General features: G+C 33.9%; 1 long non-coding RNA gene across 1 annotated transcript in view; it reads right to left on the bottom strand.

Annotated features, from left to right (window-relative positions):
- The window catches only part of LOC112950507, a 51,332-nt gene extending 32,694 nt beyond the window's left edge, over positions 1-18,638 (bottom strand). Inside the window, exon 1 of the long non-coding RNA XR_003250020.1 lies at positions 18,496-18,638. This is a non-coding gene — a long non-coding RNA (uncharacterized LOC112950507). The remainder of the gene's footprint in view (positions 1-18,495) is intronic.
- Between the last annotated feature and the right edge of the window lie 7,697 nt (positions 18,639-26,335).

Genomic DNA, 26,335 nt, shown 5'->3' with positions numbered 1-26,335 from the left:
GTGACTAGACTGTGGTTGTGCTTTCACTGAGAATTCATTCTACTCTAATATTAGAGTACTTGAGCCAACAACTACAGCATGGCAGAGGTAAGAGTGGTCTCTGTACATAGAGCTGTAGTTCAAATCTGTCTGTCCAAATTCCTTTGAGAACATATAATAMCGAACAGAAAATTCACTAATAGCAAAGAAAAAGGTCAGCATCACATTATAATTCTTTTTGAAGTTATTCAATTGCTTTGTCATTCATTTGCTTTCATTTTTCTTCAAAGAGATTTWAAAAAGATACTCCTCCCTTTTTGATCAGAGCAGCAATCAAAGTGCACAAGTTGTAATTTTTCCCTAATATATGGAGAAACAGAGGTGGAAATTAATTTGGAAGGCATAAGATTTTTCTTAAATTACAGAATGTTTTACAGGATAGCTTCTTGAACTTTTGAATTTTAACACTGATGGACTATGCAAAATAGGTGGTATTTGCAATTTAGGGCATTGAGGTATACACTGTGTGTGTGTGTATATATATATGTGTGTGTGTGTGCGCGCGCGTGTATGTATATATCACACACATATATATACACATATATACACACCCACATGCACATATATAAAACTGAAATTATATCACTTCAGTGGATAAAGACCCACTTCCGCTAAYCTTGCTCCTGCAACAAATTGCAGGCAGTTAATATAAAAGATTGACGCTAACTTGAAGCATGCAAGGATATTTTATTGTTTCTGTACCTCATTTTCTGAATTCTTAGGTGAGTGTATTTATGAATACAGTCATACAAAAAATCAACAGCATAAAACAAGCAAAAATGAGGAAAAATATACACACACACACCCCAATGGCTTGCTACTGAATTACATATTCCACTACAGTACAGCAATTTCCAATTTCACTGGATCCTAAAGGGATTGAAATAGTTGGAGATTTATGCAGTAGCAGAGTTAGATGAAGTATTTTGTAGTAAATGATCCAATTATCTTGAGAAATGTTCCTAAAATAAATGGTTTAAATTATTTTTTTAAATGCATTTTTAGAGGTACTATTAAAATACCCCCAGAATATGTATATAAAAAAAAGGGGGGGGGCGGGGGAAGAGAGAGAGGGAGAGATAAGTAAAGTCCCACCAAGATGAGTTGATTTTAAAACAAATATTTTGTGATATCCGGAAAGGTGGGCTGAACGAGGGTGAGAAACTCACTCTTTATAGATGATTCGTGTGCATGCGCAGATTTTGCATATTTACATGTTTAATATAATCTCCTCTGCTCTTCAATACATTCTGATAAGCCAATTATTATTAAATACTTTGCAATCCACTTTTCTCCCCCCAGCTGCTGGAGAGTCATGAAAACACTAAAATCTTTTGAAACCAGCTGAATGTGTCCATGATCATTAAACTTTCATAAAATCAATCACACATATAACTTATTTTCATTTTTTTCCTGAAGAGTTTTTGATGTGTAATGTTTCCATGACAGAAAATGAAAGTAGAATTGAGAAAGAAAAATTACAGATAAAATTCTAAATTATGTTATGTATTTATACAAGAGCACTGAACTACAATCTTACATGTTCCTGCTTTAAATTTTAATAGCTGTTTAATGGCAACTGTGAAACAATGGTGCACAGAGTATGCACCAAAGTATGCTTAAGTGCTCAAAGCATACTTCAAAATTGGCTGAATTTCACTGAAATTTCATGTGAAAGGCAAAAAAGTCCTTTCTAGATAGGGCACCAATTCGAATCGCATATATGTTGGTGTAACTTAGTCTTTATAGAGTTTCTTATTCCCTTATGGCTACATCGCCTGATAACTAGAATATCAAGAGGCTTGATGATTTTACAAACTATCAGGTGAGCAAAATGAACCTGATAAATGTATTAGAGAAAAATTCTCCAGTCTTTCTGGCATTAAAATAGCTGAGGAGTTATTGCATCCCAGCCTTAAACCTGTTTTGCCAGCAATGGCCACAAGTGGAAGTTAATTTTTGAAAGACAGCAAGAGAACAGAATTGCAAAAGTATCACCATGTAAGATGCTATAAACAGTACCTAACTTAACGTGTGATACTGCCCATGTCATTTTTATCTTTTCATATCACCACCTTATAAGAAAGGCAAAAATACAATTTTAAATAATTTGAAAATACATTAATTCTTGTAAAATAACTGAAACATAGAATGCATAGCTAGAAAAGAATAAAACACTTTAGATGAACGACACTTCAGTGTTGAAGCAAAACTAAACAAAATCAGAGCATGGGACCCTTTTCATATCCTCTGCCATTTTTGCTAGTCAGCTTCAATGCTAAGCAGGTGTCATAAATATCCGCCTATCATAACCCATAGAATCAGAGAATGCTTAAGGTTGGAAGGGACCTCAGAGGTCATCTAGTCCAACCCCCCTGCTCACGCAGGGTCACCTAGAGCACATAACTCAAGAGYATTTATACAATCATCACTATGGACTGATACCTGTTCTCTGTTGCAGTGGTTTACATGAGCTATTAAGATGAAAGACTGTCAACATGAATGCTCTCTCCCACTAGGTCTGCTCTGCAATAATAAAGGAGCTAGATGAGGCCATCTGTTATTTTACCAGTACAGATATTAGTTTGTTTTAGAAGACCTTTCTTGCATATCCATGTGATTCATATTAAGCTTAACATGATTTTCACTGGGAACAAAGAGCAACGCACATACTCCAAAACACAGCAAACAATCCCTTAGCAGCCCTATAGCTTTTTGAAGTGAGACACAATGGCAGTTAGATACAAGGTCCTCCCAAAAAGGAGGAAAAAAATAAGAAAAGTTGCCTAAAAATTGTATCTTGTAAACTTCCATCTCCTTCGTATCACTTGCATAGTTTTATAGTCCACTAGTCAGGAACTCTTATGCTAGCTTACTAGGAGACTAATCAACATTCTAGCTGAGCTCATCTGTCAGGAAAATTGGTTATCTGATCTGAGATTTAAATCCTTTTCTTTAGGATGCCTTTGGTTGACGATAGATCAATCTCTCAGAGTCATAAATCTTCAAGAGGCTGTTTAGAAAGAAGGCCTTGCACATCAKGAAGCTTTTATTTCTAAAATTATTATTAATGCTGCTTTAGAGCCTCAGTTTTTCTGGGGAAAAAAAATAAAACAAAAAGAAACTCTGCCTATCTGATACAACAAGAGTCTTGACAACACACCAGTTTGCCTCATGTCAGCTACAGATAATCTTTGAACAGGTCTGAGAACATTATATGCTACATCACCTTTGCTCTTTCCTCTTATCAACTTTTCAACTTATCARCTAGTTGAAAGAGTAATTTATATCCATAAAGGACTGAAGTAAGAACATCAGTAATCTGACACACTTTAAAAAGTGGCATATCTTCATGTTGCAACAGGGTAGATGGAGACACAGTGAGCTCTTCACTCAATTAATGGAAAATGCAAGGATTCTGCAATACATTATATATATTATCATAAGGTACAGTGCCTCTCCAATATCAGTAACAGTATGAAAATCAAGCTTTGTTTTTTAATGACTAAACAAAATCTGGATCAGACATACTCTAGTCATGTTATTTTCATTTATCTGCAGTATTCACCTTGGAAATAATATCATAAAATACTGAAAGTTACTACAATGATTAATGAATTAATCATTTTAAAATGAATGATGAATTTTCAATACTGTCTTAATACACAATTATGTCTAAGCCATTTTTTAAAAATATCTCTTCCGCCTCTTTTTAGTTAACTGAAAACACTGAGTTGATATTGGCTAAATGTAGCCGTTTCAGGACCTCAGAAACAATACATTTCAATTCAGTCATATATAAATACAGCCAACAAAAGAAATGATTGCTCCTGAGGGACAAGTAATTAAATTCCAAATGGAGACATCTAGTTTCCACAAAAGCCTGGTCCAAAAATCTCTTAAACTCAATGATTTCCAACATAATTAAAAGTAGCAAACTCTTCCTGATATTTGTGATTCCAGTTGAGTTATCTAGGGTTTGGTACAGAAAACTATGAGCATGTCTAATACAGGCAGCAGTTACAAAATACTGTTTTCCGGGGGAAACAGTCTCAGGAATGGAGGTGCTCCTGAAAGGTCTCATTCTGCAATTCATTTCTAAAGGCAAATGATGGGAAATTGAACAGAACATCCAGACAACTTCAGCAGGATGAATTCCTGCTTTTACTCTGTGCACTGCGGCTTCTATATTTTTCAAATCCTCTCCCTCCCTCTCCACAGAAAGGAGATGAATAAAAGCTTTGATGTTATTACAGCCGTAGGTATTATCAATGTTAACATAAAATCCAGACCACAGAAATTAAAAACAAAGCTATAGCAAGGTATTAGTAAGAATAACTGGTAGGTAACAAATGAGCATTTGTTACCTACCAGTATTACAAAACTGGTTACCTACCAGTTTTGGTTACCTACCAAAACATTACCTACCAGTATTACAGTTACCACAGTATTACAAAAATCAACCAATTTAATTATCTTCAGGAATTTAATTCTCCTGTCTCTAAAGTTTATAGCAATTGAAATTTGAAAGCAACCTCAGTGGATATTCCTTACATACCTGATAAAACATCACTTTTGCAATAGACAGAAAATACCTAGGTCAAATACCCAGGTCAGTTTTGTTTTGCAGCAGAGCAAAAGATCTATTATTTTCATTTCCAGGATATTTTTACCTGTGTGCTCTTCACAGTATATCAAATGTTGGCTCTTGGTTGTACGAAGATTGCAGTTTACATGGCCACCCCCACTCTTGGGGGAAAAAACGAATTGAATGCCTTTATGGTGAAGAGACAAAATGACTGTAGGTGACTTCTGGGCTACTGTACAAATATGAGTAGGCGATTCCTCCTTGAAATCTGAAGAGCTGCAATTTATGTATGTGCCTTGACAATTAATGGTCTTTCAACTAGCTTCTATTCAATATTTGTGTGGAGAGCTACAACAGCAAATGAAAAGGGTTATATTTCTCAATATTTCTCATTAATAAATTTGTAAATTGCTTGAAATACTTCTGCAGGAAGTGAGTGTTTATGTAGTAAATACATGTTCAGTAGCAAATACAATTACATTTAAATATAATTATTGTGGTGCCTTGACATGTAAACACCCACAGTGTGCCAGTAGCACCCAATGCTCAGTAAAATGAGGCAGAACATTACTGTTCAATACTTTCATATGAAATGTGTATGTATTTCGAATCTTCTTGTTCAGCAATACAAGTTCAAAATGTAAGATTTAACTTGGTTCYCTGTAGTTCTTTCCCCATAAAAATAGGAAAGGAGATCATAATCTGAACAAAATCCATGACTTTTTTTTGACTCTTCATCTCAATTAAAGTCTCAACCAGAACTTTAAATAATGTCAGCCAAATGAAAATTTACAATAGCTAAAGTTAATTTTCCTGAAGACAAAGTTTCTAAGCAAAAGTCTGAAATAGCTCAATAAGGGAAGATGGAGTAAGGTCACCAGGCTGACAGATGACAGAACTATACCAGAAACTTGTCCTGACTAACAGGGGTAGTATGGTGCTTCTCAGAAGAGACATTTAAAAACCTCAGTAATCCATGAAAGGGAGAGAGTTTAAGAGCTTCAATTTATTTTGAAGCTCTGGAAATGAGGCTAAAAGTGGTATGTGGTAGGGAAAATACTTGACACAGATCAAGTCACCCACATCCTCTCACTCCTCTCACTTTTCTGGACATTGCTGTGTCTGCTTTTAGTCTCGTGATTATTGCCTCTAGCTTACACTGCCTGCTTTCCATAGTCCTGCTGAGAGACTCTGGTCTTTCATTACCCAGCAAGTATCATTTTTCACTACTACTACTACTGTACATGAAGTACATTTTATCTGTAACATCCTAAGCACTTTTCAAATGGAAATGAAGRAAAAAAAAAGACATTATCTCCCCCATCCACGCTAACTCTTTGTTATATATAGTGAGATTATTGTCTAGAAACTAAAACTATCTCGATGCTAGAGGATCTTACCAAGACAAAAATCAACACAATCTGAAATACCTCAAAAACACTGAGAATATACATTCAAAAAAACCCTTCTCATTGAGCTTTTAGCACTTAATACTTGCTGAAGTATTCAAGCATATCCTCTTGCCTGTTTTACTCATTTTGTACAGTGACATTAAAACATTTGGTTTCATCTAGCCAACTGCGTAGCTGAGTGATAAATGAGATGGAATGACCAGGAAACTTCTAGATCTGAATCATAGGTAACTTGTTTCTTGGTCCTTTCATGAAGAAAGAATGAGTCCTATTGACTGATTTGGAATGAGAACATCTTAAAATTTTATTGCAAATCTCTTTTGACAGTGTATTTTCTTTCCCGTGCTCTAATTCTTCTTTACATTTGCCTATCTTCTTCCTTTCTTCTCTTCTCCCTTTCTAACATTTTTCTCCGATTTTACCTAAACTCTTCCCTGCCACCCTCCACCTTTTCATTTTCTACTCTAAGAAATTATACAAATTTTCTTTTCTCTACCCAAACTGTCAGATCCAAACTCATATCTGAACTTTCAAAAAGATACAGAATTTCTTTGGGTGATTAACAGCATGTAACMCCAAACATAAAACCTGTCTAAATCAATATACTTCCACATATCAGAACAGCATGTGGCACTACAGCATTATGAAATTGGTAACTGCATCAAAACCATGATTTCCCAATAGCACTACCTCTATAATAACTAATTTAAGCAGAAAAATCTTACTGGTAACCTACATAAACAAAAAAAAAAGAGAGAATTTGGGAGGTTTCATTGAGCAATGCTAAGTTGATGTTTCAAGGGCCAACTCCATACTGTTGAGGGATTTTTTTTCCTATCAAAACAGGATTAATGACTTCGAAATTATTTATAAGGACTGCCTTTGTTTTTTCCAGATAGTTTTAAGAAACACTTATATTTTTACTGTTACTTCTATTATTTACAAAAAAAAAAAAAAGTTTCATGCAGGTGGAAATACAGAACACAATCCAGCACTAATAAAGAAAAATATTACATGTGGATAAATGGTCATATTTAATATTTAGAGGTATAGGACCTTGGAAAACCTGAAACTTCTATATATGCAGCTACGTTAAACTTGGCATATTTTAGCCCTTACGATTACTTCGGAGTTTAATCTGCAATGCACACACAGAACAAAAGGTTATGTAACAGATTCCTGGATTCCTGCTGTACACGTGTCTCCTCCTGTCAAGAGGTGGATGTACAGTCATAAAACAGAGAAAGATTAGACTATTTCTGAGAGCTCTAAAGACAAGATACATGATCAAGCCATATTAAATGATTTGAAGGAGGAAACTTTCAAAGCTACTTGGTTATAGAAAAAAGATTAATTATTTTATCCTCTCAGCTTATTTCCATTACATAAAATAAATGAAATATACAATTACTTCTACAGATCAAAACATATTGTTTATTATGCATTACCAGCTACCCCGAAAGTACACTAGAAGGGCTAAGAAAGACTGCAATGTTATTTTGAACTGAGGGATCTATTTCCGTTGGTTTCCTGACAATGTCTGTTACCTACTCAATATATGCAGCTTTTTGTTTCATCTTCATAAATCACGCACTGGCAGGATAGCTAGTATATCAATAGCCATCCTGATGACAGCTCTGCTGTTCATCAGAGTGGACTTTGATCCTAAACTCCAGGAAGACTGGAAATCAGCATTTTGGGCTGAATGCCTTGGCCTCAGGGGACCTGTGTTCTTCAGTACATTCATCTTACAGTATAAACCTAAATATATAAAACCACATTTTATGGTGCGAGAAAAGTACTTTAATTCACACACCACCACTGCTGTGCCACTACCAAGCACCAAGGATTACAGTTTAGCTGAATTCAAAAGCCRTGTGCATTCAAGCCATGTGAATTCAAAAGCCATGTGTATCATAGGATGATCAATTGCCTTCCTAAGGACAATTAACARATTATTTTTCCTTCTAAGTGTTTAACACCAAATTTGGAGTTACAGGATTACTTGCAGAACACAAGTCAACGTAAAACCTTGATTTTGTTAAAGTCCAAGGCGCACTTATTGCCTAATGTAAAACTACTGGATTATAGAAAAAAGGTACTTATAGACTAAACTGAAGAGGAAGAAATTAAAACAGCTCCGTTACAGAAATAACTACAGCTTAAATATGTTCTAGAAGATTATGAAATCACACATCCACTCCCATTACTAAAAGGATGCACTGCTTTCATATGGAAACACTAAACAGCTAGCTCCTATTCTTGCAAAATTTTCTTCCCACGTATTTACATATCTATTAAAAGCAGCACTAATTATGTGCCATTAAAAAACAGYTAACTAGACGTTGCACTGTATGAAAGAAATACAGTAACAAAATATGTAACTCATGCTCTATTAAAACTAAGAAATGAAAGTCTACATGAAAAGGACCAAGGAAAAAAAAAGTTGACAACAACACAACACTAACAATGTTCCGGTTACTTCTAACAAGCCTTAGTAAAATATAAATATCTACAACATCAAATTGAATTAACCTTTTTCATTTGAATTAGATGTTTATTGTGTTTGACTTCGGTTAAATCTAGTGGGTAACCTGCAGAGGAAAGCACATTTATAAAAAGAAGTCTCATCCARCATTTTGAAAAAAGATATAATGTATCCAATGAATGCAACCTCATACAAAGGTGTTTTTTTTAACTTCTGAAAAGCTTAACATCCTTCACAAATCTATTTCTCAGAACAACAACTTATATAACAGCTTTGAAATGCCTCTCTTCCCAAGTCTGCAACCGCTCAGCAATTTATATCTTGCCTCTTAGTCTGCATTTGTAATGGTAGTTAGTTAATGGCCAGTAATTTTTAACTTGTGTTGTCCTTTGGCTACAAAAATTCTAAAAACTGTACAAGCAACAGAACTGAAACAACCTGCTATATGATTCACTATTTGCTGATGAAATTTATTACAAGGTGCAAATAATTAATAATCAGCAAGTGCAAACAGATGCATGGTCCAACAGGTATTAGTTTTGTCTTTCACCTTATGGCAAAACAAAAAGAATAAAAGCCTTTGGCTCCAGTTCTTAAAATAGCTATGCAAAAAAAAAAAATAAAAAATAAAAAATCCTATTAGCAATTAAATCTGCTAATTTTACTTACCTTTTCAGTCTTTTCTTGCTACTATATTTTAAGTAGTTATCAATTTTTTAATGCACTCCTTAAATTCCATTCAGTCATGGACAATATTAACATTTTCATAAGCAAAATAAACCTTAATAAACTAATAAATTTATGGAATAAACACTGCCTTCTCATTGGTTGGAACTTGAATCCATAATCCTTGGGAACTCTAATTCCTCATCATACAGTAAGTTGCAGGGCTGAAGTTTGCCAGAATACACAGATAAAGACAAGTATTGGAATATTTCTTTAGGAGAGCAGTATAATTAAAACTTTGTACTTTAGAAGTTGTGTTTCYTATACTTGTGTAAGTGAACACTACATTAGAATCAAGCTGCATGCACCCTCACCTACAGAAAAATTATATAGGTATACTCCTGAAGACTTTACACAGTTCTGTAAATCAATATCTATATATCAATACTCAAATATCTAAAGGCAAAAGTAGTCATTGARTTTAAAGCTAAGAAGCAAACATTCAGTCAACGCTATTCTTTTCTCATAATTATGAGCATGGCTGTCCCCAGCTGAGGTATTTCCTATGCCTATATTTCCAGAACTATTAGGGAGCTTTTAGTTCTGATTTTAAATAAATAACAACATTCACCATCATCCCTCCATTCCAGAGGAAAAACCTGCACAACAGGTTTAGCTTTTTAATAATTTATACATATGTGCATACATACATTTATTAGACCCTCTTTCTGATTACAGTCAAAATACATGTATATACCTACAAGAACATTTGACTGTCAAGTCCACTGTTTCTGCGACAGAAAAAGACCAACATTTTGAAGAAAACAAGGTTGCAGAAAAATTTGCTGGATCCAGTTGTGACCTCAATGGACTGAGCATACTGATTTTATATTTGACTGTACAGTTGTCAGCACATTTGTAGTATCATTGAAACATAAGTACCTTCCTAAATAGACTCTTACTTCTAATGTAAAAAAAAATTTGCCTGTCAAACCATTCATAGAATTATGAGAAGAGAAATAAATGAGAAGAAAAGAGAAAATAAAATAAAAATAAAAATAAAAATAAAAATAAAAATAAAAAAGAGAAATAAATACAATAAAATGTATTTGTGAAACACAGACTAGCAGTATTGTGAAGGTGCTCAATTCCTGCTTAAATATCAGTTTAAAAATACTTAACAGATTAACGTAACACAATTTATCCTTTACTAAAGTGTAAGTTTACTAAAACACCTTCAATCATATATCCTATTAAGATGTTTACTTGTGTTGAGTAGCTACCTTGAGTGTGGTGCCCTTCCTCTAGCCCTTCCTTAAACAAGATTTTGACTCCCAGAAGCTTTCAGGCATGAAATATTGCACACTATAGACATTAAATGACATATGACCAAAAYCAAAACCTGGCACCTTACTTTCTCCTTTCCACTAATGTAGCGATCAACATGCTACTATTGATCCTATTTCATTATTTTTTAAAAAAAGACATCAAATTCTGATGTTTTAAAAATAAGCAGAGCAATCATTACTCTCTGCTTTGTTAGTCTTTTAAAAAATAAAAGCAGTAAGAAGAGGTTTTAACATACCTCATTGCAATATTGCTTTCATAAAAAATAGAGGTCAGTGTGGAATGAATAATATTCCAATACTACTTTAAAAAGTGTCCATTCAAACAGCGTACTTTCATGATAACAACTTTGTGCACTGCATAGACTGATGTATTTACTTTTACCTGTGCAGCTGTTCACATTCTTTTCAGATTTCCTAGTAAAAAYTGATTTTTGCTTGTTTTGCATGTGTAGAATCTTTTGCTACATTCAGTTCAATGGCATTTGTAAAGCTGAATTGAAAACCAGTTGGATTCTAAATTATTTTCTATATTTTATTTTCTTATAAGTAGAAGACATGAAATGAAATAAACACAGTAGTTCTTTCAAGATCAACAGAGCTTTCAATTATTAAAAAAGAACTTTCAAATTATTGTTCTTCTAACCTGATTATGAAAACTAAACTAAAACAAATATTAGTTCCACAACAGCTTTTTTTTTTTTTTTTTAATTATTAATTTGCTTTTCAGAATAGGAGGGCACTTTAAAAGTCAATTATCTACTGATACACAAAGAAATGAAAAAAATAAAAATATTACCAGGACTGAAGGCTACAGAGTAAAGATTTTCTCTGAATTTAGTTCTTTTGCCATTAATTTCTAACAGAAATACATTTCACAAGAAGGTGAGGGAATAGAAAACCTTAGCTACTGAACTATTAATTGTTCACCAATTGGATGTCCAGTATGAATTATATTTGAATCTTTGCCTAACTGGTACTATCTTCTTACTGATTACATGACTGCCCAAGAGGTAATATGAAGATTTCCTCTTATAAGATGCTAAAGTCATGAACTAAGTCTAAAATTACTGCTTATTCCATCTCAACTGAGAATGTATTTAATAGATGCTTCGAGTGCTTTTTTCCCCCTAGTGTATTTAGTACTTGTGAGAAGCTACAAGTTGACAGCCTGGGAGACTGAAGTATTTTGTTTAAGTTGCTGAGAAGGGACGAAGAAACAAAAAGGGGCAATGACAGACTGAGGAACCAAAACTTTTGTTCTTGTAATTCTTTGCTCAACTAATCAGCTGAATATCAAGGGATCAATCAGCAGCCTACAGGCAAAAAAACAAAAACCAAAACCAAAAACAAAAACAAAGCATCTTAACAGTTAACGGCAAATATCAAGTAAGATAAAAAATAATATTCCAGCATATATTCATCTTTGTATATATATGTGCTCTATAAAAATCTTGTCCAATTTATTTCAAAAGTCATGGAAAAAAATTCAAAATGATTGACTAGCCAGTTCTTTCTGTAAGTGAGCACTATCAGCTGTGCTGTAAGCTGCATGTCTACAATATATGAGAGAATAAAAATACTAGGAGGAGAAAGATATATTGGGAATTTTTCACTTTTTAACAATTTTCTGTTGTTATACTGGCAAGAGACCTACTGTCAGCAAAATTCAACATCCAGCTGAACTGCACTGATCATTACATAACACAATTTGATTGGATGTAAGAGTGTTTAAGTCTCCTGCTAATAAACTTCTTAAAAGTACTTGAGAAATATTTTATCTTAGCTTATTGCACCAAGAGGTGGTAACGAGAAAAATATACTCAAGTACAGGATTACTTAGCTCCCATCAACTTTATGTAGAAAGAGATGAGGAAAAAAAAAGGGGTTTTTTCTTTTTTTTTTTTTTAATGCAAACTAAAGCAGCAGAAAGTTTCAAACAAAGTTTCTGATCTGAATTTCTCTATGTAGATATGTACACACACACATGCTCACACACACACGCTCACACACTTCCTACTAAACTGTCTGCAAAATCCGGAGGCCTTCACTTTATTTTGCAGACAAAACTCATAGTATATAAAGAAATAATTACAATAGCAACTAAATAAGCTGAATGAAATGAGTGAGCCTTTTATGCAGAGCCTGAGGAGTATCTCTGTTTATGCAAGTGATAGAAGCAAGACTTCTGAGGTGCAATTTTAGTGCATTATTTTACAGGTTATTGCTGAAAAATAATAATAACCACCTATCCCTGGAGAGAATGAGCCTGAAAACCAAAGAAAAGAAAATCCAAACATAAATTGAAATCATCATTGAATGACACAATTGAGGGCGGCTTGAAAGCAAGCTGCCAGCATCAAAAGTCAAAAGTAAAGGTACAATCACAAAAAATCTCTCTAGTATGTTCTCACATTAGGTATTGGAGTAGGTATATTTATAGGTACTCCAGAAAATAAAAGTATCCCAGGTTTTTGAACAGTCAGGCCTTTAAAGGCTCTAAAAAAAGACCCTATCTGATCTTGCAGACTGGTAGTCTTTTTGTCCTCTTCACGAAATAAAACTCTTGATGGATGTATTTATTTTTTTTTTAATAAAAATGTGACTTACAGCCTGCTGGGCTCAAAAGAGAGGGAAAAAGAAAAAATACCTTTTGTTGTGATTTGGAAGTATTACCATATTTACCGCAAAAAATGATACATAAATGTAAGGATCTGAAAAAGGATCTGAATAAAATTTCTGAGCCAGATCCTGATCTGACTTCAATCAGTGTTATTCCATGCAAGTTGCTGTACACCTCTTTAGAACAAATCTAGCTTTGAATGACTATGAAGAAAACGTAGAATTGCTACTGAAAATAAAAAAAAAAATCCTTACTTCGAACATATTTCAAGAACAAAATTATATACCACAATGACAAGGATAGTAAATCAAACAACACTTTTTAGAGAACTGTCAGATAATTAACCACAGACCTTTTAGATAGTAACACACATCACTGATAAGCCTGACAAGTAGCACATGCTTTTTACAGACTCCTTTGCACATCTCAAATATCAGAAATGAGTGAAGGGCTTGCATAGCATAACTATACTATCCTATGACTTTAAGCTTTAGCTTTAACATTCTGGACAGATCTTCTCTGGGAAAGATTTCTTTTACCAGAATGATTTTTGATGGAAAAGGTTCATCACAGAAGAACTGCCAAAACCAGTAACAGGAAAATGTCCTTAATCCATCCTTAATCCCCTTCCCTCCCACTACAGAAATGGGCTTGACCCCTTGTTCCATCCACTGGCACCCTGAATGTTTTCTAGAAGTACACTTTTCACTGGAAAAGGGTCTTTTTTTTGAAGAGTATGGATATGTATGTTCACTTTGAAAAATTTAATGCAACATGTAGACTTCATTGATGTTAATAATCTCACATCGTTTCCTTTTATACCTCTCTCATGAATACTTAGTAAAATAGCATGTTTAAAAAAAAAAAAAACAAAAACAGGATCACCTGAAGTGTTTCTTAAAGTCTGCCCCCCCCCCCCCCCCCAAAAAAAAAAAAAAACCAAACAAAAAAAAAAAAAAAAACCAAACAAAACACGCACATGCATTTGTCACTTGGGATCTGCATGAGTGTGTGACAATCCTGCATTCTGAGGCACTCTGGGACACAGCGGTTGCTCTGATGATTTCCAGTGGGCAGATGTTTCTTCCCTTCTGCGTATTTCTATTTCTCAAGTGGCTCATTAAAGCAGATGTTACCACATATATAATGTTCTCCTCATCTATCAGTCTAAAACAGCACATTAAACTTACATCTTGTATTTTGAGAGACTACATAAACATATGTTTACACACACACATTTTATATATAAATATATATAATATGGCAACAGATATATATATGATAACATAGACATATACAAGCACACAAGCATATGCTTATATAGGGCAACATACCTTTCTAGACTGAATCATCTTTAGTCTGAAATCCAAAGCATAAGGTGCTATTTCAGAAGAGAGAGCATTCGGAATGCAATAACATATTAAATATATGTCTGTACACCAAAGTTCCACATCAATAAGTTTAGATGGCTTTTTTTCTCCCTCTGAGGTACTCCTCTGGAATGGACGATGGAGAAAAAACGTCTGCAACATTTGTTTTCTTTTTTCCCCTCCTAACTGGAGGCCTTCTTTACATTACATATATAGGAAAGAGTCCTCCGAGTGACATGAAGGGAATGGAGACACAAGCCACAGAGCACACGCCAGAAATCCAAATAATAACAATTCAGTACAATAACTTCATGTAGTATACAGAGTTCACCACTGTTTCCATGACTGAGACAGTTTCGCCTCTTGCTCCTAACTAAAGCTCAATATAAAAAATATCAATATACAAAATTGATCTCCAATTTTCTTTCAAACTCTTAGCACTCTTTCTCCCTTAATAAATAAGCACTAGCATGGCCAAAATGCAGTATGAGCAAAATGCGACAGAGGCATATATGAAGTAAAACACCTATCTTTTCTTTTATAGCTGCAGTGACTTATCTTCAGGGCTGCTACAATGTTCTTGGCAATAGTACCACTAACTTTCCCTTGAGTGCTACTGCTTATACTCCCCCTGTATACTACTTCCAAATGACTGATGAACCGGACAACAGATCACTAACATCCAGCACTGCATTCACATGATAAAGTGCAAAAGTCCCCATAGTAGATACATTTTAGTAGATACATATTAATGCAATGATTTTTCAACAGTTGTCTGTCAGTAATCTTAATAAATCATTGTATCAGTCTCCAGAAAACAAAAGAAAGATCTAAGCTTGGTAAAACATAGGCTATTCACTGTAAAATATCTTTGTGTATTGATATAACTCTAGCTTTAATTTTTTTTTCTTTTTAAATTAAAGTATAAAGGAAAGATGCCTTACTTTCAATACTACACTACAAATTAGTAACAGAGCTTTAAAACTGTAGAAAACAGATGCGTAAGAAGAATTGGAAAAGTATTAAATTTATACCTTCTGTTTTAAACATAAGTCTTGTTAGGTGAAATGCAACAACTGTGATTTAATAAATATCAACTTAAAGAATTGCTTAGGGTAGTTTTGTTTGTTTGTTCATTGGATTTTGGAAATTCTTCTCTAAGAGCAAGAACTAGAATTCATTCAGTGTTTCAGAAAGAAAAGAAAATTCAGGTGGACTGCCTGGCTCTTAGAAATGAAAGTTACATACAATTCAAAGCAGGCAATTGCATTACTGATGTTGTTTTATTGGAAATAAACTATACACCTATTTTTAGAAGAAATAGAGAAATGAAGAAAGATGGACTTATTCTTTTGCCAGAGGCAATGTTAAGAGTCAAGACAGCAAGACAAAGATCACTAATAATGGGCCACAGTTACACAATTTGAGGTAAAGAGGGACACAAACATGCACAGCTTAGCTGAAGTACAAAAACGTAAAAGCAATACTTGCATTCCTCAGGCTAGGGAAATAAACACATTTTTAGACCTTTGAGTAGCATTTGTTTATGGCACTAAGGAACCCAAAACAGTAATTAGAAACACTTTTACAAAGAACATTTATGTCAAACAAACGAAAAAACAGGAAATGAATAATCCGATTGACTATGGATCCAATACAATCTGCTCTAAACTCACAATCGAATCAACCAACTTCACCATCATTTTGCAAATGGCAAAAGTGACTTCAGCGTGAAATAGCAGTAAGAACAGCAGCTAAAGTTTCCATGGTCACACAAAATGGAGCAACAGAATAACTGTCATTCTAACCACATCAATAACCACTAATGCTGTAGAGCCATATCTTTATGAAGAAAAGGCAGAAAGCAGAAATTAATTTAACACGTGCTTCTGAGATAGTGATGTTACTATCTGAGGCAGTGATACCTTCTCTACATGTTAGGTAGAAAAAGGTGTTCGGCTATTTAGATACCGCATGGCTGAAGCTTGTATGCCTGTAGAAAGCAACTGAAATAAACTTAAAGATAATAAAAAAATATATTTTTATGCTGTTAATAACTAAATTATCAGCCCTTCTTATTCTTTTAAATATTCCAAGTTTTTGTTTGTTTTGTATTTTTCCCCTCATCAAGTGTCATTTAGAATTTCTCAAAAACAAAGTCACACAGAATGTGTTGCTGAGGGAAAGCTAGGTGTTCATAGGATTAGTTTTGGTCACAACAAAGAATTTTCTGCCATCTACAAAAATAAACTGCTCTAAAATAAACAGCTCCAAAAACCAGCTGATATCTCAGGATAATTACATAGATGTGGAAGTGATGCAGCTGAACATTCACAGAGAGAATCATCTCTGATTCTGCTACTAGCCACTATCTGTCCCTCTCACTTTCTCCTGTTATGCCTCTTGTCCATTTAGCATTGAGTATCAGTAATTATCTAGTGTAGGTATCACTGTAGATGACATACAAATAGATGACATACAAATAAAAAAAAAAACTTCTTTGAAGTAGAAGAGTGTTCTACACGAATAGTTATCATTTTAATTTAAGATTCTTTTGAACTTAATATTGCTGAAGCAAGGAAGAAGAAAAAAAACCTGTCATAAAAATAGGTAAGATATTTCCAAATATTTCTCAACCCGTTTATATGTTCTAAAAATTATTTCATTCAGAAGTGCTACTAGGAAGGGAAAATTTGTTGTATATGCTGTTATCAAAAGAATCCTTGCTGTTGTGATTTTATACAATGATAGAAATGCAACTCAGATTTACAAAGCTAATATTCAACATGTTTGAACTACACATAGTAGTTTGTTACAGTAATTAAATTTTATTACATGTAATTAATTTTGAAAGRATTTTTAAAGAGTAGTCCTAATCCTCCTGGCATGCTCCAGGTGATATTAAGCTATTAATATTAGAAACTCTTTTAGATGATGTTTCTGCATACAAAACTAAACTTTTTTTATATGAATACCAATAACTTTTTTTATGAAACAAATGTAATTATCCAAGACCTAAAATTGCAACTCTTGCTATCTTGCACACAACAAAAACATCATATCCTTTAAAAATAAATAAATAAATAAATAAATAAAACAGCACACACTCTGTTAGCCTTCACCTCACTGACAGTCCACCCTTAGCAATTTTCTATGGTATCAGCTTTCCAAAGAAGCAAACAGCATTACTACAGGTGCCATCCCAAGATAGAGCTACCTCTGTGGCACAGTGACAACACCGGGCCTTTGACATCAGCAGAGTGTTTAACAAAGCTCTGACAGAAGGTAAATTAGTTTTACTTCACTCCCTCTCTCCACCCTCCCTCTGCAAAGATTTTAATAGAATATTGAAATAGAATTGTAATTTCAAGTAGTAATTGCCTCCTATGTTAAAAACTGACATGATTTAGACCATGTTTCCCAAGAGGTGCACTTGATAAACTCAGAGAAACAACAGATTTAATTTTGACTGCAATATTCATTAGCAAAAAAAAAAAAAAAAAAAAGTACAAATCACTAGCAAAAAAAATCAGTACAAAAATACTCAAATTTCCCTGATTGAAGGCATTTTTTTGAAATCAAAAACTCAAATTATATTTAAAGAAAAAAAAAATCAGGCTCTTAATATGACAGTCCCCTAATACACATACTCTTACAAATTCTCAGTATCACATAGGCAAACTTGAGTTGCCCTCTTTTCCTCTGTACATCATAAAAGAACTATAGCCTAGTTATTAGTTGTTTCTTAAGCAGGAGATAATAGTTGAAATGTATATATCCAAATGCAAATTGTTTTAATGGAAATACAAAGTAATCTAGCAGAAATCTAAGTATCTTCTACTTTCATGCCTTAGAACAAAAAAAAAAAAAACTACTACAAAGAATCTACCTGAGATTGATAGTTCAAAAATAAAATAAAATAAAATAAAATAAAATAAAAACCTTCCACATATCAAAACTCACCTTTAGTCTTCTGTGCTGGGATTAGACACCTGACCATGCTGAAATGTGACCTTCAAGGCCATCCCTTCAGATTCCAGATGCTCCAAAACTTAACAATTCACCTTCAGTACTGGGAAGTCTGCAGTACTACTGCTGGCTAGGATCTCCCTTCAGAAATGATCCTAGAGAAAAAAGGGGGGGATATAATATATATATACACATATGTAATATATATTATATATATATATTTTATATATATACACACACATACACGGATTTAGGACACTCTATACAATGTGTAACAGCAATAGCCTATATCCCAAGCCTAAACAGCACGGTCTTGATTCGCATAGAGAGCTCTGAAGAGCTGGGAGCTATCGGAATAGTCATCCCAAAGTGTGTCCCCAGTATTACTGCACTAYGCACAAGTGCTATAACTGTATCGCATAACACACTGCAACTTCCCATACMTCACCTTCCAGCCTCCAAACTGCTTTCCCTACACTGGCTACAAGCAACATTTTGACTTCTAAACATAATTTCGGGTCTTGGGGTGTAGCCAGCTACAGAGCAAGCAGAGAGATCTCCCTGCAGAGGAGGAAAGCTAAAAATAAAGGCTTTCTCCAAACCTAGAGAAAAATAATCCAAAAGGTGCATTACCAAGTGCAGCCTGACTTTTTCAGAAGCACAGCAGGCTTTACGAGGATGCTGAGAATTGGCAGATAATGTCCAGGCAAACTGGAGAAAAACGCTCCCTCTGCCTAGGCGTCTCTGACCAACGTCCGCCCCTAGCAATCTCCACCGAGCTGCCGAGCCCGGCTCCGTCACCTCCTGCAGCTGCCGCCTGCGCTCCTCCCGCGACGACTCTAACAGCTCAGCACGCGCCTCTGCCCCAGCCCTAACGGCTCAATAAGCAGGCGCGCGCCCCAGCCCTAACGGCTCAGCACGCGCCGCGCCCCAGCCCTAACGGCTCAATGAGCACGCGCGCGCCCCAGCCCTAACGGCTCAATGAGCACGCGCGCCTATTCCCGCCCCCCCCAACCCAGCCCTAACGGCTGAATCAGCACGTGCCACTACCCCAACCCTAACGGCTCAGCACGAGCCAGTAGCAAATACCGTAGCTATTATWAAACAATAAACTGGGCTAAGTGCAAGCACTGAGCTTATTTTAATATCACAGCAGCTAATAATAAAGAAAGCTGCACTTGGCTTGCAAAGGCAGCCCAGGGCTTTCCTCTAACTTCTCATAAAACTTGAGGCTGAGACTGAAGGTAGATTATTTGCTGCGGTGATTTTATCACATTGATCCCTTCTTTTAAAACACCTTCTTGACTGAATACTGCAGCAAGGAATATATAACATGGTGCTGTATTTTTTTTTCTTCCCATAGGCAGACTAACAGCTGCTAGCTCTTAAACAAATAGCTGTGCATTTTCATTTTGCAGCGTCAAACTATTTTTTTTAGTAGTAGAAATTCTGAGTGGTTGGAAATTTGAGGAATGTTTTCTCCTTTACATTCATCAGTAACTTTACAAGCTATTTTTCTATATGCTACATGTATGAGTTTTATTTGGTTACTTAATCCATGGTCTACTAATTAAATTGCTTTAAACAGTGTATTCTGGTATCTTTTGTTCATTTGCAACCAAGTAAAGTTTGACATTTGATAAGCTATGTGATAATGACGACTCCGGTACAAAATACATTTGCATCCCTGGAATAAATTAATTATGGCCGATTTAATGTCCAAATAGTTAGCAAAATTGTGAGGAATGTAATAAAAAAAGCTGCAAAAGGCTCTTGAATCTACTTTGCTCTCCTCATTGACCACCATAATGCAGTGATGCCTCCCAATATTAAGTAGCAAAATAAAGGAAAAAGTCATTTTGCTTATCATACTGTTCATCTAATCTGTTTGCACATATTTGCCATTATTTGATTTCTTGGTCTCTTTTCCAGAAAAATATTACAATACTCTTTTCCACTTCCCTGGGCATCCTTTACAGATGATTGCTAAAGACAATATAGTCTAAACTGCTATAGCTGTTTTTATATACCTAGTTACTTTATGTCTCCCTTTTCTTACCTCTAAGATGCACAGAAATAAGCATTTGGCTATCAAGCAGGAGATAACTGCTGTGCATTATTTCCTTTTGCTTTTTTTGCTTTTTCCTTACTTCCCTTTTACTAGAAGAATTATTTAGCTCTTGAAGATAATAACAAAAAACTTCCTGTTTGAACTGAATGCAAGATACGAACAAACAGACAATACATTCTATCATTACAAAAATTTCTAACATTCTACTACTAACAATTTAACAAAACACTGATTTTCTCATACAAAATTTTTCTTTTTTTCTTCTTATTTTATATACAGAGAAAGGAAGACACACAGATCTGGTCTGTAAGCATGCTGAAAGTGATGGAAAGAAACTGAAAGAAATGATGTGGTTTTGTTTGTTTGTTTCCTTGCTTTTTTAAAGTCGAAATAAATGGGATAATTGCATTCCCAGCTGTTGTGGATCTGTTCAAGATTAGTTAAAGCAAAGGCTTGTTTGATGTGAAAAGTCCAAACACATTTCTTGGGAAGAAAAATAATCTTGAAAATGAAAATACTGGTGCATTTTTCTGTCCTGCTGCAACATCCACAGTACACCTATCAGCACACCATATTTTAAAACCGAGGCCACTAGGAACTTTGTTTTGAACTGAATTAAAATAAATAAAAAAATATGATGTTAACATATTTGAAGAGTTTTTATAATGTTTTTATGTTTACTAATAATCTCTTTCCAATTACACACTAAAAATTACATTTTAAATGGTTTTAAAATTGTAGTGTGATAGAGGTTCCACCAAATATCTTCACAACAAAATTAAAACTAATAGTTTACCAAGAATATATGAGAAGAATATTTCTCATTGGAATATGATCCTAGAAGTTTTCTTTCTGTTTATAAAGCTTGATCACGTACTAAAGAATGTTAAAGGTAACAAATTTCCTCTATACAAATAAAATTATGATAAAATTCAGAAAACAAGATGAAATATTTGAAAATATTGTGGTATACAAGAAGGTTGTGGAAATGGTAGAAATATGTCTCATTATAACGTATTTTCTGAAGTACTTTCTTGAACCTGATCTCCTCTAGTTTTGATTTTTGACTTATTTTTCTGCATTTAGGGTAACATGTTTCCCCTCCCAGTCATTAAATTTCCACACCATCTCATGTCATTTTCAGTGGTATTCATTTTAGAAGCTAGTTCATTTGAAGAGGTACTTTCAAAAATCAGATCATACATTTAAATGCCAAAGTATTATTTAAGTTTGTTATGTTAGATGATAATTTTGAATATTCAAGTCTTGAAATTAATTAAGTTTTTATTAAAGGGCTAGAATGAATTCCTCTTGAACATTTTAAAATTGCTGGCACGCTAATACAGAAAAGAYTTAAAAAGCAAAACAATCCAAAGGAATCTAATTGAAAGAGGAGTGCATTTCATCAAGGCAAGAGTGAATGCATTATAGTTACATGTATTTATTTCTGTATCACTAGAGATAGCAGTGGCCAACCTACAGGCAGTTCATTAATCTCCCCAGCTATGAAGAAATGAAACATCATGTACTGCTATGTATTCTTTCCTGCTATTCCTGCACAGCTTCTCCATAAATTTCTTTGTTAAAGATAAGGAAAAGTTTAAATGGGATTTTAAGAATTTAAAAGCTAGAGGCTCGAGTACTCTTCAAACTCTTCAAAACACTTTCACGATAGCCACTGTCTGTCCAGCTCAGCAATTTATGGAAGATGGACTTAAAATGTGATGGCTCTACAGGTTTCCTCTAGATACTTGCACATAAATCTAGAGGTAAACAGATTATGAATATATATCCCATAATGACAACTACAGAAAAAACARATGAAGAGATGAATAAAATGAGAAATATTGTTAAAAACGTTATCATGGTAACATGCTAGCTTTTACAGGGAAATCACAGAAACAGACAAAAAAAGAAAAGCCTCCTATAAGATTGCAAATTTATGCAGGGAAAACAAAAATAATATATTCAGCTGTGCAGTGAGTTATAGCATATAAGAGGACATCTTTTTCCAGTCTTATTAATCATCATTTCAATCCTTTTTCAATTGATGAGTAATACTATCCTTCAAAGCATACTATCCATTCTGATATAACTACCCACTTTTATCACTGTGCAAAGAGCTTTGCATTTACTTTATGAAGAAAGGTTTAGTCCAACTAGAATTAGTGAACTCTTCAGAAAACTAAATGTGAATGAACTTTTATTAACCTATTACAGATAATAACTTTTTTTCAAATAAACCTGCATACCTTAAAACACTTGCTTAAAAATGCAAATATGCCATTATTTAGAGAAAGATAAAACTGTATATGTAAGTTATATAGATTTACATATTTAAACATTTAATCAATTTCCTCGTCATTTGCAAATTTGCTTTCATAGTAACAATTGTTATCTCTTTGGATTTCCATCTACCAACTAGTCACTTTGTCAGTAAAAATAATACTGGAGATACTCTGTTTCAGAGGTCCCTATATTTAAGAGAGTATGCATCTTTAATATAAACACACTTCAGAATAAGCATACTGCGCAATCAATACAAACAATTGCAGACTTAGGCATTCTCAAATCAAAAAGTCTTTTTAGGTGTTATAATTTAATTTCACTTGACTTAATACCTTCAATCTCTATGCAATAATTTTCAAACAGTTAACATGTTTGAAAGCAGAAGCCGAATTTTTAGCATGAAATGTTCTCGTTGTGCACTATAGATAATAGGATGGAGGAATAATTATAATTTATACAGTAAATGTATCATTATATTATTCTACTATTCTCTACTGTGCATTGTACGCATGTCCGTGAAAAGATTAGAAGTATCCTCAATGAAAAAAACACTTGCAGTGCTACATATTTTGCTTCTCTGCTATATTTTCCAGTTTGCTAAGGAATTAACTGATAATCTATGACAAATCTTATTCTTAAGCTGAGAATATTTCACTCATYCACTTTATTTTTCAAAGGGAAACTCAACTAATGATCACTGCACCTAGTGATGCACCCTTTCACATACACTAAGACAGCAGCAGTTGCCTTGAAGTACTTTTTGAAGTACCACAGAAAACCTAAACATTAGATAAGCATTGGCCTAGTTTATCAACAGTTTTCCTTGAATTTTACCAAGATAGATTTGATAAGAAACAGTGAAGCAGAAAAGTCAAATGACTTCATCAACTTCATACTCCAAATCTTGACTGAGTTAAGGACATAATCTAAGATTCCTGATCATCAATCTGATGTTCTCTCTATTGAATCACATTAGCAGATGCCTACAGCCGTGTCATTTGCAGTAAAACTGTGAGCTTGGCTCTGCTGTCAGCAAGTTCTCTGGCTCTGATGGATTTTTCTAGGTAATGACTGTGGCTATCTGTTTCTTTTTCYACTGTTCAATCTGCCATTCAGTCTGCAAAATGTTCAACTTGGTACACTTCGAGTCCAATTTTCTCTTCTGAGATACCTGTAGTCATCATAAAATACAAGCAACCTTGTCCTTCAGGCAAGACTATCTAGTATCAATGCTAAGAGAAATATTTTAGCTAGCAGGACAACGCTATAGACATATCTTAAAAATTAAGAGGAGGAAACTTCTCACATGACTATATCACCATCACTAACCAAAATTCATATCAATTCCAGGCTTTGCATGAACCTTGGTAATATAAAAAGATGAGAAATATCAAACTTGAGCTTTGTATCTGGATTTCAGCTTAGCTACAGTGCTTACTAATCTAACATTAATGGAGGGCAATTCATTATGGCCTTCAAATAAAGGAGGTCAACAAAATAGCTTTTTTTGTTGTTGTTCATTTTGTCAAATTAACATCAGATATTATAAAATAGAAACAAAGCTGCTCAAAAAAGTTTGCATGTGTGAATGTCCTATAGGTTAAAACAAGGTTTGTGACTAACAGTACATTTAGCCACACTAGTAACTAAAAGTATTATCATGAAACTTACACTTCTGAGCTCTTAAGGATTGCAGTCATATTTGTTGTGATTTTAAACATTTCTATCTAGAACACTTTTGCTAAAGCAAACACTAACGTATTTGTGTATATTACTGGAAAAAATACTAAAGATTTATAATATAATTAACCAGATAAGTTAAATCAATATTTTCTTTTGGAAAAAGTCTTTTTAGTTCCAGAAACTCTATTAAATTTTCAAAGCACTAACATCATCAAATGCATTTTTTAAGAGATCTCTATACCTACAAGCCTGTCTCTGACTTTATTAATTAACTACAATATAAAACATATATTAGACTGAGGACAGTATTTGTGAATGGATAGGCTCCTTTGATGCATAATTGAGTCTTACTTTTCCATCTCCAAGGGAAAAGATGAATTAATGAATCAAAAATTGCATAACTTGCACCAAGATTTCTTAATATCCTTAAAAATGTCACCTATTATTAATTTTTTAAAATTTTATAATAGATGCTTTGACATTTTTAAGTTTTTTTATTGTCTTTTTATGCAAAAATGTAAGCAGTTGTAAGAAAAACTAATTATAAAAATACAGCTTTGTTTATCAAGAGAGGAGGATATAACAAAAATAACAGCAACTACAGTTTGCTAATAAATAATAACTGCTCTTTTTACCAGACGAGTTTTAAATTCTATATAATTTTAACTAATAAACCATTCAGTGCAGGAGAGTCTTAGAGATGTGCATGATCATTTCTTAATTCATTTCCCTACATGTTATGCATTCCATAAAGAAATCACCTGCAGACAAATCTTGCACATCTTATTGCACATGAAAGAGAGGAATGCAACAATTAAGAGATTTCCAGCAGTAACACAGATATCTCACAGAGAGATTCAAACCTTCATAAGCAGAAGACTTGATTTTGTACAGTGAYATGCATGTGTTTTCCACGCAATGTTCATGTATATACTCTCGCCAGCAAATTTCCAAATCTGTTTCCATGATCACAGCAAAATGTGCTGGGAGACTTTCATGCCGCTTCTCAAATACAGGTCTCTCAAACCAGTTAAGGACTTGAAATAATTAACAGCAAGCAAAACTCTTGCTTATGAAATTAATGAAATTGTGCCTTTTCCTTCACAGACGTCACGCAAATCATGTTGGCTTGAAAAACACTCCAACATCCTTTTTTTCAAAGTATCTTGATATCTTGTAATCAAGAAAATAAATAAATTTTCTTTGTTAAACAGAGTTAATACACAACAATCAACAATACAATTGATGAAATCAAAATTCTGTTACGATGAAAAATAAAAAGTAGAGTATCAAGTGACAAGCCTGTTCCAAATGTAGCAATAAACAAAACTTGCTGGTCACATTTATGCTAATAGCATGAACTCTAGTTTATTTACTAAATAACCTAACTAGAACCACTGGACTGTGAACCCAAACACCTGCACTCCCATCATAAGAGAGAAATACCTAGGGTTTTTCTGGAAGAGGTTTCCATGGATTTTTAACAATGGAGTAAATTGAACGTCTCTTAGTAAATTTTTCAGGTCCTGGAGAGCTGTTATATTGGCATYCCATGGATCATATTGTTCATTTTAATGATGTAAAATGCTGGCATTGACTTTCAYATAAATGGCCTCCATAAATTTGAATTGTAGGATCGAGGCCTRCTATTATAGATCGGTAAATTAATTCTCCTCTAATGCTACAAATGCTGTCCTATTTATCATGACTAARTAAATCCAATATTTCAGTCATTAGGAATTCAACACTAGAAACAGCTGGACTTTTTAGATTTAAGCCAGGGAGTAAATT

The sequence above is a fragment of the Nothoprocta perdicaria genome, unplaced genomic scaffold (genome assembly GCF_003342845.1).
Source record: "Nothoprocta perdicaria isolate Ctin4 unplaced genomic scaffold, notPer1 scaffold_32, whole genome shotgun sequence".
Taxonomy (NCBI): domain Eukaryota; kingdom Metazoa; phylum Chordata; class Aves; order Tinamiformes; family Tinamidae; genus Nothoprocta; species Nothoprocta perdicaria.
Note: the sequence above shows the minus strand (reverse complement) of the source record. Positions and strands in the feature narration are given on the sequence as shown.